The sequence below is a fragment of the Artibeus jamaicensis genome, unplaced genomic scaffold (genome assembly GCF_021234435.1).
Source record: "Artibeus jamaicensis isolate MK-2021 breed Jamaican fruit bat unplaced genomic scaffold, CSHL_Jam_final contig_3243, whole genome shotgun sequence".
NCBI lineage: Eukaryota > Metazoa > Chordata > Mammalia > Chiroptera > Phyllostomidae > Artibeus > Artibeus jamaicensis.
Window position 1 is genome coordinate 2,308,772 of NW_026521766.1, and position 15,693 is coordinate 2,324,464.

Genomic DNA, 15,693 nt, shown 5'->3' on the forward strand with positions numbered 1-15,693 from the left:
GTTTATCACAATATTATTTGTAGTGAGTAACATTTATAGTAAGAGAACATATATTAAAGGTTGGTACCGACATGACCTAGATGGACGGAGAATGTTCCAGTCTACACTCTTATGCTCATGGGTTGGCAATAGGGTACAAGTAAGGGGACTGTAACTGTAGTTCTATATAGTTTAATAGGGGACCAAATGACTCCATGGTGAAGGACACCACCTTGGTAGTGTTGTATTGCTAATGCCAAGTTCCCTCAAAGACAGTAACAAAGCAAGTTTTTTATTTTATTTTATTTTTTTTTTAGATTTTATTTATTCATTTTTAGAGAGAGAGGGAGGGAAAGAGAAAGAGAGGGAGAGAAACATCACTGTGTGGTTGCCTCTCATGCGCCCTCCTCTGGGGACCTGGCCTGTAACTCTGGCATGTGCCCTGACTGGGAATCAAACCAGTGACCCTTTGATTTGCGTCACTCAAATCCACTGAGCCACACCAGCCAGGGCTGATTTTGTTTTTACTTTTAAGTGCTTCCAAATTTCCCTTATTTTCATGACTCTCTCATATCCAAAATTATATATGTATTATGAATATATTTTTCATTTATCCCAGAAAAGTATATTTTAATTTTTTGACATAATTTGTTTTAAGATGGACTTGCTGCCATCCTGTATCTTCTGTCACAGTGGTACTAGTTTTATTTTGAATGAGGTGAATAATACACTGTATTTCTTGTAAATTTCCTCAATGTCTTTAATTCTCAACTGCTTATTAGGTGTTTCTTTTACTACTTGTACCAAATAAATACTGCTAGTGTATTAATTCCAACATTTTGAATATATATTTTATCATCTGAATCTTCAAACATTCTCTAGATCACTGAGGTTCAAAATATAGAGCAATTTTAGATTCTCATTTCTTTAGCATCTTACATCAAATAGGTCATCAAATCCTGTTGATATAATATTCTTGGTATCATTTAAATATGCAGTTTCTAATTTTTAGTTATCACCATGAACTGACATTAATTTCATTATTATTGTTTCTCTAAAGTTTTGATGCCTTCTTAAATATCTTCTTCTCCAACCTCTCATTCTCCAGTTTTTGTAAGCAACTTTAAACTTAAAACATATCTTTTATTTCTGTTATTATTCTAATATTCAGACATTTTAATGACTTTTCTAGAAAAGCCTGTCCCCAAGCTGTCTTTCCAAATTTATTTTCAGGCAGCACTTGTATGAACCATTGTACAAGGATATATCAATGGAAGAAATTACTAGGAGAAAATAGACTGTATTTTTGAAAGTGATTATCAACTAATACAATTTATTTTTTGCTTTTTAACTAAAATTTGTTACAGACAGACAGTGGTACCTCAGTACTTGTTAATTCATTCCAGAACTTGTGATGAGTGCTGAAACTGGAGAGTGATGTGCAGACAAGGGGAGATGAAGCATTTTCTCTTGTGGGGCAGCCTCTTAAGTCATATAAGTTCCAGCAAGAGCAATGAGTTCTGAGCTACTGCCGCATCTGAAACAGATTTTTTTTCTCATCAAAATGCAATGAGTACCTGGTTTAATGAGGACTGAAGCTGATGAGTACTGAGGTATGATTGTATTTTCAAACAATCTCTATCCTGTAGCTTGTTTTCAGTTGGATGGCTTTTCATTTCCATTGAATGCCAGTAGTGAGAATGATAGGATTATAAATACATATTCCTAATACGCATTTATATAATTTTCAAATATTTTATAAGCATTAATATAATACAGGATAAGGAATGCCCTTGTTAGGACATTGGAAGCTTGCAGAGCTTTTTGCAGAGCAACTGCAGATTAATTCATTTTTCATATTTCTTCCATAAAATGTGCCTGTGAAAATAGACATGGAATGCCATTGTTTTCAACTGGTGTTAATATGTTGAAAAGATGTGAAAATTTAAATGTATTGATACATACATATCCCAAGGCACTTCAACAAGAAAAAGCAGCTTTGATTTCATACACCTTCATAAATCTGGTACTACGAGTGTCTAATTTGGCTAATTAATTGGCATATTAATCCAAAGACTGGGGTCTTTGGATTTCATGAGTTGAAATACTTCCTTCCAGCCCCTTCTTGCCTGTAAGTTCTTTTTGGAGAAATCTGCTGACAGTCTGATGGGAACTCCTTTGTAGATGACTGTCCCCTTATCTCTTGCTGCTTCTAGGATTCTCTCCTTCATTTTAATCTTGGCTAATGTAATGATGATGTGTTTTGGTGTGTTTCTTCTTGGGTCCAACTTCTTTGGGACTCTCTGAGCTTCCTGGATTTTCTGGAAGTCTAAATTCTCCAAATATTTTAAACTGGTTTTTCTTTAGTCAGCATCAGCAAAATAATATAACCTTTTATAACTTTTAAGATGCAGTCCTCAACAATCAATATCAGCCTTTATTAGCTAAGTGTTTAGATGTACGTATAGATGAAAAATGTTTCTTTATAGACCTAAAGCAGTGAAAATTATATTTTATTTATTTCATTCAAACTGACACTTTTTTAATCTTCAGCCTGAATCAGTCAGTGTAAGTGGAGTCCATTTGTATGAGGGGCAGATATGCAATTGTTGGTGACATCTTTTTTGCTTGAAACTTCCTGATGTCAGAAGAATTTGTACAATCAGTAGTGATAGAACCACCCCAAAAGCAAAGCAAGTTGTCAGTACTAATAAAAAACAATTGTTACTAAATATTTGTAAAACGAAGAAAATTAAGACAGGAAGCAGTTACATTTAGAGACAATGTTTATCTGTGTTAAATGCAGGATTTATGGGTTTTCATCTCTCCATAAGCACTGATACCATTAAAGACATAAAAACAATTTAGAAGGAAGCTGGCGATTTCAATAAGTAAGAGGCTAACAGTAGGAATATTGTGCTTTTAAAGCTATCATTATGGGAAAGTGAGGTGACTTTCAGAAGAGTGGCCAGCTATCAGCTTATTAAAAATAACCAGATGATAACTTATAACTCATTTTTTTCTTTTGTGAGAACAACTTTGAAAATCTAATGAGAATAACATAAGTATTTTACATTGCTTTACACATACACAACACATACAATTAGAGAAATGATTATTTCTAATCAGCTGTTGCTGCAAACCATTCTATACTGACAACTTAGCTATTACAATGTCCAATCACTTATTGTATTATGATGCTAAAGTTTAAGGTAAAGTCAAGTGGAATAAGAAGTTTGCAAAATAAACAATTTACATTGGTTATTCTAGAAAGAATAACAACATACCACTTCACAAAAGGCAAAGTTATGCACGGGCCTGCGAACCAAAAGATCGCGGTTTGATTCCCAGTCAGGGCACATGCCTGGGTTGCAGGCCAGTTCCCAGCAGGGACCAGTTCCCAGCAGGGGATGCACCAGAAGCAACCATACATTGATATTTCTCTCCTTCTCTCCTTCCCTTCACTTCTAAAGATAAATATTTTTTTAAAAGGCAAGTTACAAGTTTATGAATAAAAAATTATGAAGTATGACTTGTGTCAGTGTTTACAAATGAACATTCTGCCCCCCAGATGGTGTATTATTGTCTTACAAGTATGGTGTTATTGCAGGAAAATATTTTTAATTTTCAGTGCAGTAGGAAGTATATATGAGTTCCATAAACTTAAAAACTTGAAAGGACACTTCTGCTGAGAAAACAGGTGTGGTTAGCTACCTTATTGCAATTAATTTACTGTGATTAAAATGTCATTTTAATATCTTCAGCACCAATCATTAGAAAGTCAGAACATTTTAATATAGCTTGTGGGACAAAAAAATCCAAGAGAAGTATAAACATTTATTAGAGTGGACACATTTGTCCTCAGTTATGTCAACTTCTGTCTTTAAGGTTCCCTGTATTTTTTCTGTTTCACTGTTAAAGTAATACATTTAAATCTCTCTTTTAAACAAATCATACAGATAATAATTTAATTGTATACACATAAGTTTTATTTCTGTGTCACCATTGGCTCTCATTTCCTTATTGGCTTTAATTCAAGACTAACTTTATTAGTCTGAGAATTCTATCTGAAATACATATACATATATATAGTGAGGCTAAACGTAGGTTTACAATTGCGAACATGTAAAACACAGTTTATTCTTATATTCTATATATTATTATAATATTTTCCATATAAACAACTAAAATCTACTTTTGTCCCACCCCTTTTTATACACATTTATATTTATATATACATAGAAAACATTTGAATCTTATATAGTTACCAATAAGTCTCTGACTGTTTCATTTTGTTCACAAAATTTTGTTTATATGTATGTGCTAATTAAACTGGAAGTGCATTTTTACCATATTAAAAGAGTCCTGGAAGTTTTATTAGGATCGTATGGGAGAAATCACAGAAGAAGCAAAAAAGATGAAAATTTTAGGGGCTACACATGCCAAAGAACTTTGATAAGAAAAATAGCCTTCTCCAGTGCCCAGTTAAGTTTTGAGAAACTAAAATATGAAAACTGGGCTTGCAAACTAGACTGGAAAATGTAAAGAAGCCTTGCTCACTCACCAGTTCAGAAAAAGCTCAGGAGCCGTGCCAGGTGGTTTTTTGCCTAATGGATTTCAGGTTGGTCAGAAGGGAAATAGCCTTCTCCAGTGCCACGATAAGTTCTTTGAGGGTAAAATAAAAAACGGGGCCTAAAAAACCAGCATGGAAAAGTAAAGTGGGATTTCTAATACTGGAGTTAAGACCAAACCCTGAAGCCTTGCCGGATGTTTTTATGCCAAAGGGGTTCAGGTTCATCAGATGGGAAATAGCCTTCTCTAGTGTTGTGTTATGTTTTTTGAGGCTAAAATAAAGAAACTGGGCTCTTTTCACACCCCAGAGTGTCTACATCCAAGATTGCTCTATCTAGCAAAGCTTTCATTTAGAATGGAAGGTCAGATAGAATGCTTCTCAGATAAGATCAAATTCAATGTGTTTATCATCACGAAGCCCTTATCATATGAAATGTTAAAGGGACTTGCCTAAGAAAAAGAAAATAAAAAAATAATCAGTGTAAGGACAGCAAACTCACAGTTTTTAAGAACCACACCTAAAACAAAAGCAAACTAAGAGGACAGCTAGATCAGGAGCAGAACCATAGAAATGAAGATCACATGGAGGTTAGCAACAGGGGAGTGGGAGAAGGAGAAGGGGGGAGAAGGTACAGAAAATAAGTAGCATAGATGGTAGGTAGAAAATAGATAGGGGGGAGGGCAAGAATAGTATGGGAAATATAGAATCTAAAGAACTTGAGACATGTGGTCATAAACTAAAGGGGGGGAATGGTGGGGGAGGGGGTGTGCAGGGTCAGGGTGAATGAAGGGAAGAAATAGAACAACTGTAATGGCATAATTAATAAAATATATTTTTAAAAAAGCATAATAAGGAAGTAAAAAGTAGTTGTTATCCTGTTAGCAAAGCATAATGCCAATAAAGTGTCAGTATTTTTGCCATCTCTCTTGATCAATGTTTACATTAATCTGTGTAATATAGTTAATAAACACACAAAAAGGTGTATAGTAAATACAATTATAAGCTCTATTTTAAGGAAAAATAAAAGTGAGGTACAGAGATGGTCTGCAGTAGATTTTAGCTCCAGTTAGTTTCTAAGAACTTGTGAAAAAGGTAAATGCCTTTATTGCCAAGGGCTGGGGTTCAGGGAAGATTTGGCTTCAAAATGGCGCGGGAGTTAGAGGTGAAGGAGCATTTTTATATCTTGATCACCATGTTGGTTATATAACTAAATGTTTATCAGCACTTATGGAACCAGTTGGACAGGATGGTAAATCCAGCAATAGAACCTATTGCACATGGAAATATAATGGGCAGTATTTCAAATCAGTTACAAATTGGTCTAAGAGGGCAGTGGAGAATACTGGGGCCTCCTCTTTGGATGGTTGAAAGAGAGGTCACACTCTGGGAAGTCCCTTAGGATTTACAGTGAAAATTGAAAGGTATAGGTTTTCTAGACTCAGCTCTTTCAAGATGGTTAGTAGTGAATGCTACATTTTTGATGACACAATCAAAATGTATATATATATATATATATATGCATTGGGTAATCATAGTGATGCTCTACTTATGTGAATATATAGTCAGCTTTTTTTGGTAATATCTATTTTCAAAAATTGACACATTTATTTTTCCAATTGTTTTTCCATCCCCCTGTTTGCCATAAACAGTAAAATGATAACTGGATGACTGTATGAGTGAGCGTAGCAAGAAAACACAAATGGAAAAATGAACATCAGAAACTAGTTATTACAAGGTAAGTGGCATAAAGACAAAATTTTTTAAATTAAACATTTATGTGCTCTGGGCCACCAATGAAAACTCATTTAGCGTCATGAAGCAGGAATTGAGCAAAAAGGACTCGTGGACACGGACAACAGCACAGTGATTGCTGCGGGACCGGGGCATCAGGGGGATAAACAGTGATGGGAAACACACAATGGAGACTAAATTAAAAAAAGAAGCAGGTATAAATTTGTTGTTATATTCTCAATTCTGTATAAAACATTTTTTCACTGTCACATTTTTAGAGATTTTCAAGAAAATCCTCATCACTTTTTGAAATCAGAGCACAAGAAACTTTGCTGTAGGTCTTTGACATTTTCATATTGATAAAAATGACACTGCAGCTTTCAGTTTGTATTCAGAGACATAGACATATTTTTCTGAGAAAAAGTTTGTTGAATAATATTATAATATACTATGTATTTCAAGGCTATTCTATTTTATTGCCCTTATGCTAGATGTCATATTGAAGTCATCCAATATACACATTTTAGAGAGAGAATAAAAAACACAGTATTAAATAAAGTTGAAAACACTGATTGATATACATGAGTAATTTAAAAAGTGAGGTGATTGGGTGTCTCACCATGATAAGTTTCAGCAAAATAAGAACACAGCAGTTCTGTGTGCTGTGTTCTCTGGTGGGAAGGACAGGCGGGGAAGCCCCAGCATGTTAGGTTTGGGAAATACTGAGAGTCTTAAGGCAAATACTGTGGTGCCCTAGAACATTGCTTTGTTATTTAACTTTTCCAAATAAAGACTGGTATTTCTGAGGTTTTTAGGAAGAAACTTGGAATTCATAGCTAATTCCTCCAGCAGCCCTTTCACAGAGCAAAAATATAGGAGACTAAAATTCCCTTGGACAAGATTTTGTGGTGGTCCATGGGGCACCTTGGACTGATATCACCATTCTCTATTAACTTGTCAATATTACTTCTTTCATGAGTAATTTTATGAAGCAAATGTGGACATGTGTTAAAGTAAGTCATACATAGATTATAAACACTGTAAGCAGAAACCACAAGCCCTAGATGATCAATGGCTGTGGTGCCCAGAAAGATGAACGTTAAATACCTTGTTCTGTCAGAGCACACTGTTATCCAGGCCTGCCCTGTGGATTAATATCAACTTGAACAGAATTCTGAACGACCTGATGCTGTTTCTTTAACCAATAACTAACCAAGCTTCAGAATGTGAAATATCCATCCATTTTCCTACAAGAACTTTAAGAGGGGGGTAAGTCAGTTTTATTATAATCTTCAACATATAGAAAACTCAAGTTTAGGGAGATTAAATATTTAGATAAAATCATTACATAACAGGAGCAGAACAAAAACCCAATTACATGGTTTATGTCTTTGGTCCTCATTCTCTTTTGTGATTCTTTCATTTATTATCCAACAGAGAGAGATTGATTCTTTTTTAATAGATACTTTAAATAAATTATAATCACTGAAAAAAACTTAGATGCAAGACTATGAGTATTTCTTTTTTTTAAAAATATTTATTTATTTATTTATCTTTAGAGGGGGAAGGAGAGAGGGAGAGAAACATCAATGTATGGTTGCTTCTAGGGCATCCCCTGCTGGGAACTGGCCTGCAACCCAGGCATGTGCCCTGACTGGGAATTGAACCGCGATCCTCTGGTTTGCAGACCTGTGCTCAATCCACTGAGCTACACTAGCCAGGGCAACACTATGAGTATTTCAATTATTCAAATAATATTTTACTTTCCAGAGATTTATATTCATCTTTAGTCATTATAGCAACCGAAAACATAACCATTTAAAGGTTATTCATTTTCAACACATGTATTTAACTGCCTTTGAAAACCATTGTACAGCCTATCACACTAAACTAGTCTGTGACATTATGGCCTATTTCAAGTACTTCATTTTACTAATATGTTCAAAGACATGATCATTTTGCTATTTCCTCCTAGGTAAGTAGATGAAATGTATTTATGAGGAAGTGCTCAGACATGACAGTTGGTGGGGAAGGAAGAAAGAGATGTGAAAAACAGCACAGTATCAATGAAATTGAAGGTGAAAGTCAAGCTGAAGGAAAAGTGAGGTTAAGATGAAATTAGCATATGAAACTCATATTTTTAGTTTTTTTATTAATCATCGTCAATCAGAAAGGCCTTTGGATATTTGTCTGAGGAAAATAGCTATTTGGGGCATTCAGATTATTAGCTCACTCTTCCAAGGCAAAAACAAAACACTTTCCTATATCAACCTTTATCAGTGTCTAACTAAATTTGAATGGGGCAACACCAACCCTCAACAAAGGAAACCATGAAGTTGAGTACTGGGTATGAATGAGTTTGTGGCACAAGGGAATAGATGACAAGAGTGGTTGGGGTGACCTGGATCACTTAGCCCTGTGGGTATGTGTGTGGACATGTGTTGGAAAACCATAATGATGATTCCAGAGAGTAACCAGATAAAAAAATTGGTCAATTTTGGCCACCTCTTCACTGTTGAACATGGGTGAGGGTGCATAGGAAGTGGGCTTTTACATCCCAGTGGAGAATCACGTGGTACAAAGGAGGGCTTATCATCTTAGTCTTCCCCAAAGACCAAGGACAGTCACATGCTTATGAAGATGTTTCAATTTGTTTGATTTTTTTTAAGTAAACTTTCCAGGTTTCCCATAACGTGTCTAGTTCAATGTGGTATATATTATTGACTCAAAAGGAAATATATGTATAAATAGTAAACAATCTTGACACTGAAATTATTTTCTTTCCAAAACAATTTTAAAGGTTGTACATTTTTACATTAGGTAGAAATTTGCAATAAATGTGTCACAAATTGTATTTGTATAAAATATATAAAAATGCAGTTTTCTACTTACCAAATTTCTAACTATATGCTTGAAAATCAAATACAAAGGATCTTCCTCAGTGAACTACAGTTTGAATAAAGTTCTTTTTTAAAAGGAAACATACTATCAAATTTGAATTTATAAAACCTTTAAAACTAAAATTACGGATATGCTTAAAATTGTTTTGCAACTATTGAAAATAGACATTTGACATACATAGACATGGGTACAAGGCCACAGTGATCCGAAATATAATAACCAGGAACAAAGAATCCAACTAGGCTGGGAAGAGTGACAGAATCCAAGAATAACATAGCAGAGTAACAAAATACTCCACCAGAACTAGAGTATTCAGAAGAGCAATTATGAGATTGAGCCTGAAGTGAGTACTTAAACTGCTGAAATACGAATGCACATAGATGTCTACAGCCTCAGTAGTAGGTGACTTGGAGCTCCTAAATGTGTTAACATTGTTCACACAAAGAAATAATGTGAAAGAACTAAGATATATTTCAGAGAAGGGACGATAAATTGTATCTAGTCAGAGGAATAGTCTCACCTTATTTGTTCATTCATTATGCAGTCATTCAACCCAAGTTTTAAGTCCAGGATTTCAGGCATCATGCAATGGGCCGAATATACATGATAAATAATGTATGCCATTGCTTTCAAAGGACATATATCTATAAGAGAGAATACAGTCTTTGAAAAAAAGTCAGTGATATATATATATATATATATATATATATTAAAAATGAAGAGATAGTGAGATATCCTACTACAAGGATATTCTAAATAATTTAAGAGAAAGACCAGAACAGACAGCATTATATTCGCGTATCTTCTTTTCCTTGAATTATGAAAAAATGTCCACTGCCTAGTTAATTCACACATTTATCATTTCATGGATTTAACTTTTTATACCTATTTAGATATTTGCATGTGCTTGGATATCATTTTCTTAACACTTTAGCCAGGTACGGATCAATCCAGTGTCAGTACTTGCAAAAGACCAGAAATAAAATCCTTGACCTTTAGTTGCTCAAATATTTGCAACTGGGACTGAAAGGTTTCGTCAAAAGTTATTATCCCTTCTTTCTACAAAAAAAGGCAGTGGCTTAGTGAGCTGATCCAATGGCTCACAGATATTAGTTGGGGGGAAGGAAACTTTTGACCGATTGTTTCTTGTACACAGGCGTGTAAAAAATCCAGTCCAACTTTCACGTGATGGCTCTGAAACACAGCATGAGAATGAAAGCCTGTAAGAAGGAAAAAAGCGTGGCAGATGCTTTTGCTCTGAGAGAAGAAAAAAAACTTGTTATGAAACATACGTGCAGAACCATTTTATTTTAATTTTTTATTGTGCTCAAAATAAGCATTGTTCATGACAGTCCCTCTGCCTGATTCACACTTTCATATAGATTTCCTGAAGGAAAAGAAGGAAACTAAATATAGAAATAATGTAAATGGCTAGTGACAGTTATTTTCTCTGATTACCTGGGTTACAATGTTTAGCATGCCTACAAGACATGAAGTGCCCCTGTAGGTTTTCCCAAGCTGCACTTACTAGTAAGGAAGTTATTATTGAAGATAACTGACTTCAAAAATGTAGTTGGGATTATTAAGAATATTGTAATTTCTTGTATATTTAAAACACTAACATTATTTTACATATCATTTGTAAATATTAAACCATTATTTCATTAAATTGAGCTCATTTTAAAATGAAGTGATTGCATATATGAAAAAAATTTCATATTGATTTTATATTTAAATAATTACTGATATATTTTTAAATTTCTTAATTACACTTTGCATTTAATATTATTGGGTATTAGTTTCAGGTGTATAGCATATTGTTTAAGTAAATGCTTCACAAAGTGTTCCTTCTGGTAATTTTTAGTACCAACCTGGCACCAAGCATTGTTATTGCAATGTTACTGACTATATTCCCTATGCTGTACTTTACATCCTCATGACTGTTTTGTAACTACCAATCTGCACTTAACCCCTCCACCTTTTAATATATTTTTAATTTTTTAAGTGTTATTTTTATTACACAGCCTCTCTATATATTCAACTTCTTTTCAAATGAAGCAGTATTTATATTAGCAAAATAAACACTTGTAATACATTTTGAAAAACCAAATATGTAATTGCATGTTCTAAAGTGGAAATATAATTAAGTAACAATTATATTAAATTGCTCTATACACGTCATACACTTCCTTTGGATGTATATTTATTGGAAACATTTCATCATCATTCTCTTTGTTTTTTCCATAAAACCTATAGCACATTTTCTAAACTAAAAAAATAAATAAAATACCTCTTTTGCCCACCAAGAAATTTTCCTAATATGTTTTGGAACTGGAAATGAATTATTCTATTTATTAGGCAGAATTACCTCAAGGCAGCATTTTAAAAATTAATGATAATATTGCTTTATTCTTCTCACTATTTGTAAATCATTTTCTGATTGTTTACTTTGTTCTTCTACATTATTCTCATTTATACTGCAACAATATCTTAGTTCAGGTAAGGTGCCTAGTTGACATCCTCTCCTTTTTCCTAAAAACTGATGGCATTTACTTTAACTTATAATGACCATGTTTGTTCTTCAAATCATGTTTTCTTTCTTTTGAAAATTTTGTCCAAGATTCTATCCAATGTTCACATGGTAAAAATATTTAATATAAGTTTATGATGGAAATGGAAAAGATAAATTATGGGAAATGGACTAACTGTGAATTTGCTGCAGGAAGATGTCAGAAAAGACTCCAGTGTCATAGTTTCATTCCTCTGTGAATCTCTCAAGACTGTACTGCTGTTGCAAGGGCCTCACCAGCTGCAGGACTGAAAGGAGACTCATGAAGACCCACAAGCCCTAGTTATTTTAGACTCTGCACCCTGTCATATGCTAAAGTACTGTATTCATACTGTAAGTAATCACAGGTTTTAATTAAACGGGGGTAGGATATTCCTATTCTTCACTCATTGTTGTAAACATTTCCAAAGTGGAAACACAACACCATTTTTTGCTCCTTCTGAAAGGAAAGAAAATACTTCCTGTTTTTATCTACCTAACTCCCATTTTTACCCACAGGAAGCAGGTGATTTTCTTCTAAATTCACCTGAGCATCCCTGTAGGTGTCAAGACAAGAGTCCTATGGTGAGTTCCTGAACAATTCCATGTGGCACTCCTGCCATCAGAATATTTTTTCCTCCTCTTTCCTCAAAATATGTAGAAGAAACCAACTGACTCCCTCTGTGCCACAGGTTCCTTCCACTAATACAGAGGGTGTCTTGCCTGGTGACTAGGTACTTTCTTGTTTCAGCCAAGCATTCTAACCTAAAAAAACAGAGTGGACAGAAAAATAGAAAAATACCCTTTTGGATCAAGGATAGCACACGATTAGCTTCCTTCCAGGCTCTTAAATAGAAATTGAGCCGTCACCATTTACTGCAAGTTTCCAAAACACTTGTGTAAATGTTTTCCTTTTGTGTTTGTTTAATTTGTGAATGATTCAATATAATAATACCTGGCATATCTCTGTTTTAAAAAATTCTTCGGTATGGCCTGATAAAAATTTTTATAAAATTCATTCCATATTTTTTCTTATATTTAGAAGCCAGAAACAACCTCTCAAAACATTATGTAGATAGATAATGCCTCATATAATATACAGTAGATTGATTTTTCTTAATCTTCCATCTTAACAAGTGCTTAAAGCGTTGTGCATTACTGAAGCTCATAAAAATGCAAAAATACTCAGTTCAATATTCCTGAACCTAATGTGCAGTGCGTGATCATTTATGAATATTTGTTTAACCCTTCCATCATCCATGCCAGTAAATGCTACATTGAACATTCAGTATGTTTGAACGTGCAATGTCTCACACAAAGAAACACTTTCATTTAAACCATAATCCTGCAATAACTGACTGTGAGGTTGTTAATACAGCATTAAAGTCTGAGTTTGCAGTATCATCTTTGGGCTGTTATGTGATGAGCCATAGGGTGCTATTACACTATAGTGCTTGGCTCAGTGGTTCTGAGCATTATTGTCTCACTACAAAGAACTAATAGAGCTGAGAGGCTTGCCAGGTCCTTATTTTAATAAGACCGTGAATCTCTGTGGCATTAAATTTGACCCAAAAGTTTAAAGGTCAAATGATAGAATATTCCAAGGTTAAGAATGGCATGCCTGAAACAGCAAGAAGAACAAAATTCACATGAACTGTTTGATAGGATTTCATGTTTTTTTTTTCTTTATTTCTTTGTGTCATCATTATAAGCCTCCAGGAATTAACTCAATAGCCAAATTTCTGTATGGCCTTAACGACTATTAGAGGTGATGGGGTGATCTTTGGAAAAGGCTTCAGATTAGAACTGATCTTTCATTACATAGTTCAGATGCTCTTTAAAGAAACACTTTGTCATCCTCGGAGGAATGCAACAGGATGTGGCTCATTTTAAAAAGCTGGTGCCTGTGTCAGCATCGCTGACAGGAGAGAATAAACAGCTGTGTACCCTTGAATCAGCTCACTGAATTCCCCCAATGAACATGGAAGGAAGATGCTTAAAAAATAAAAGTTAAAAATGGAGCCTTAAATTCTTATTCATAATCAAAGTATCTGTATTAAGAGAGTTAAATAAGAGAAGGGTACCAGGTTAATCTGCAACTGTCTCTCCCAACAACATCTCAACCATCTTTCTAGTTGAGATAGGATCTTATAAATTAAGTGCAGTTTATGCCAGTGTTAAAACCTCAGTCAGAATAATGACCAAACTCTACATGTCTGGGTCAATACATTTTGTGTTCAGATAGTGAAGCATGAAAATTTTGCCAACTAATGATTACCTCTTACTGAGGACTTGACATAAAAAGATTAGCCATTCTTCCTTTTCTAATAAATCAACATTACCATATTACTTTACCTGTATTTATTTCCTATGGTACAAGAAGAAAAACAATTTGACATTTATATTTTTTCTTAAGCTCCTTATCCCTTTGGCTGCTATAGACAATACCCAGGATTTATTATTTAATCTCGGCAGACACATGTCCCCCAGCTGAATTTGAGTTTAATAAGTAAATTCTTCCTGGGATCATCTGAAGTATTTAGCATACACTTGCAGTGCTTGTTGTATTATATTGTTTTTACTGTCCCAGACTTTTCTCTTTTTATCTTCCTTGAAGACTATGACATGTCTTCACCCATTGCCATGAGTCATGGAAAGCACTGATGACGGAAGCGATGCACTGCTGTGTCCCTCTGTGCACTTGAGCTTGACCATGTGACACGTTTCAGCCAGTGAAATTTGAGTGAATGTAACACCATGACTGAGGAGAAGCTTTGGAAGGCATTGGAAATTTCTTTAAGTCCCAAACAGGGCCTGCTCTTTTACCCTTGGGAGTGGAGTGTGGAGAGATACGGGGCAGAACTACGGCAGTCAAACCACAGTCATGAACAAGTAACACAAGAAAGGAAGAAATGCACACTGTAAGCTGCTGATATTTTGAGTTTCTTACTATTAAACTAAATAATAAACTTAGTATACTCAGTTAAAACTACTGACTAAAACAAGATATTTTGACAGTTGAATAGTAATGGTGAAGTTAAGTCCATTTTAGTTGATGTATCAATAAAGAGTGGGAAAACACTACTTAAAATCTTAGATATGTGATTGAATTTATTTTAAAAAAAGTATGTTGAGCCTCTGGCTGATGTACCTCAGTGGACTGAGCGCAGGCCTGGGAACCAGAGGATCGCAGTTCAATTCCCAGTCAGGGCACATGCCTGGGGTGTGGGCCAGTTCCCTGCAGGCCAGTTCCCAGCAGAGGATGCACTAGAGGCAACCATACATTGATGTTTCTCTCCCTCTCTCCTTCCCCTCTAAAGATAAATAAATAAATAAATAAATCTTTTTAAAAAATGTATGTTGCTTTTTGGGTGTTAAGAGCTTAAGATAAAGTTATAAATCTTCTGATCATTGAATAACTAGTGTTGAGTATTCAGAGAGAGTTATCTCTCCCATGGCAGCCCTCTCAAGGTGAGAGTGTGTTTTTCTTCTTACAAGTCACTGACGTGGCCAAGACAAGACACATACCCTCTCCTGTTTCCCCGTACAAGCCCCACAACACATCCCCCCTTCTTCGTTCAGGAGATTCCAGCTTCCCTGACACCAGTGTTATCTGTGCTGCTTCCTTCTGCTTCTCTCAGTGCTGTCCAACTTCCTACCACCTTTCCGTTCACCCCCAGTCACTGAAAGACTCTTCTGCTCAGTTTGCCTCTTCACCCTCAGTTTTCGCTTTTTCCTCTCATCATCTCTGTGACTTTGATAGGGGAACTTCAAATACTTGAAAGATCCATTCAAAATGCTGGCCTCTTCTGCTTCTAGATTTCATCATCTCTAATAAATGTTTTTCCTACATTCAACATGTCTCCTTCCTATGGATATATTCTGAACCTTACATTGACCTCCATCTGCTATATTTTCAGCTAATTAAAAAAAATCTTCACTTGAGTATGTGTTTATCAAT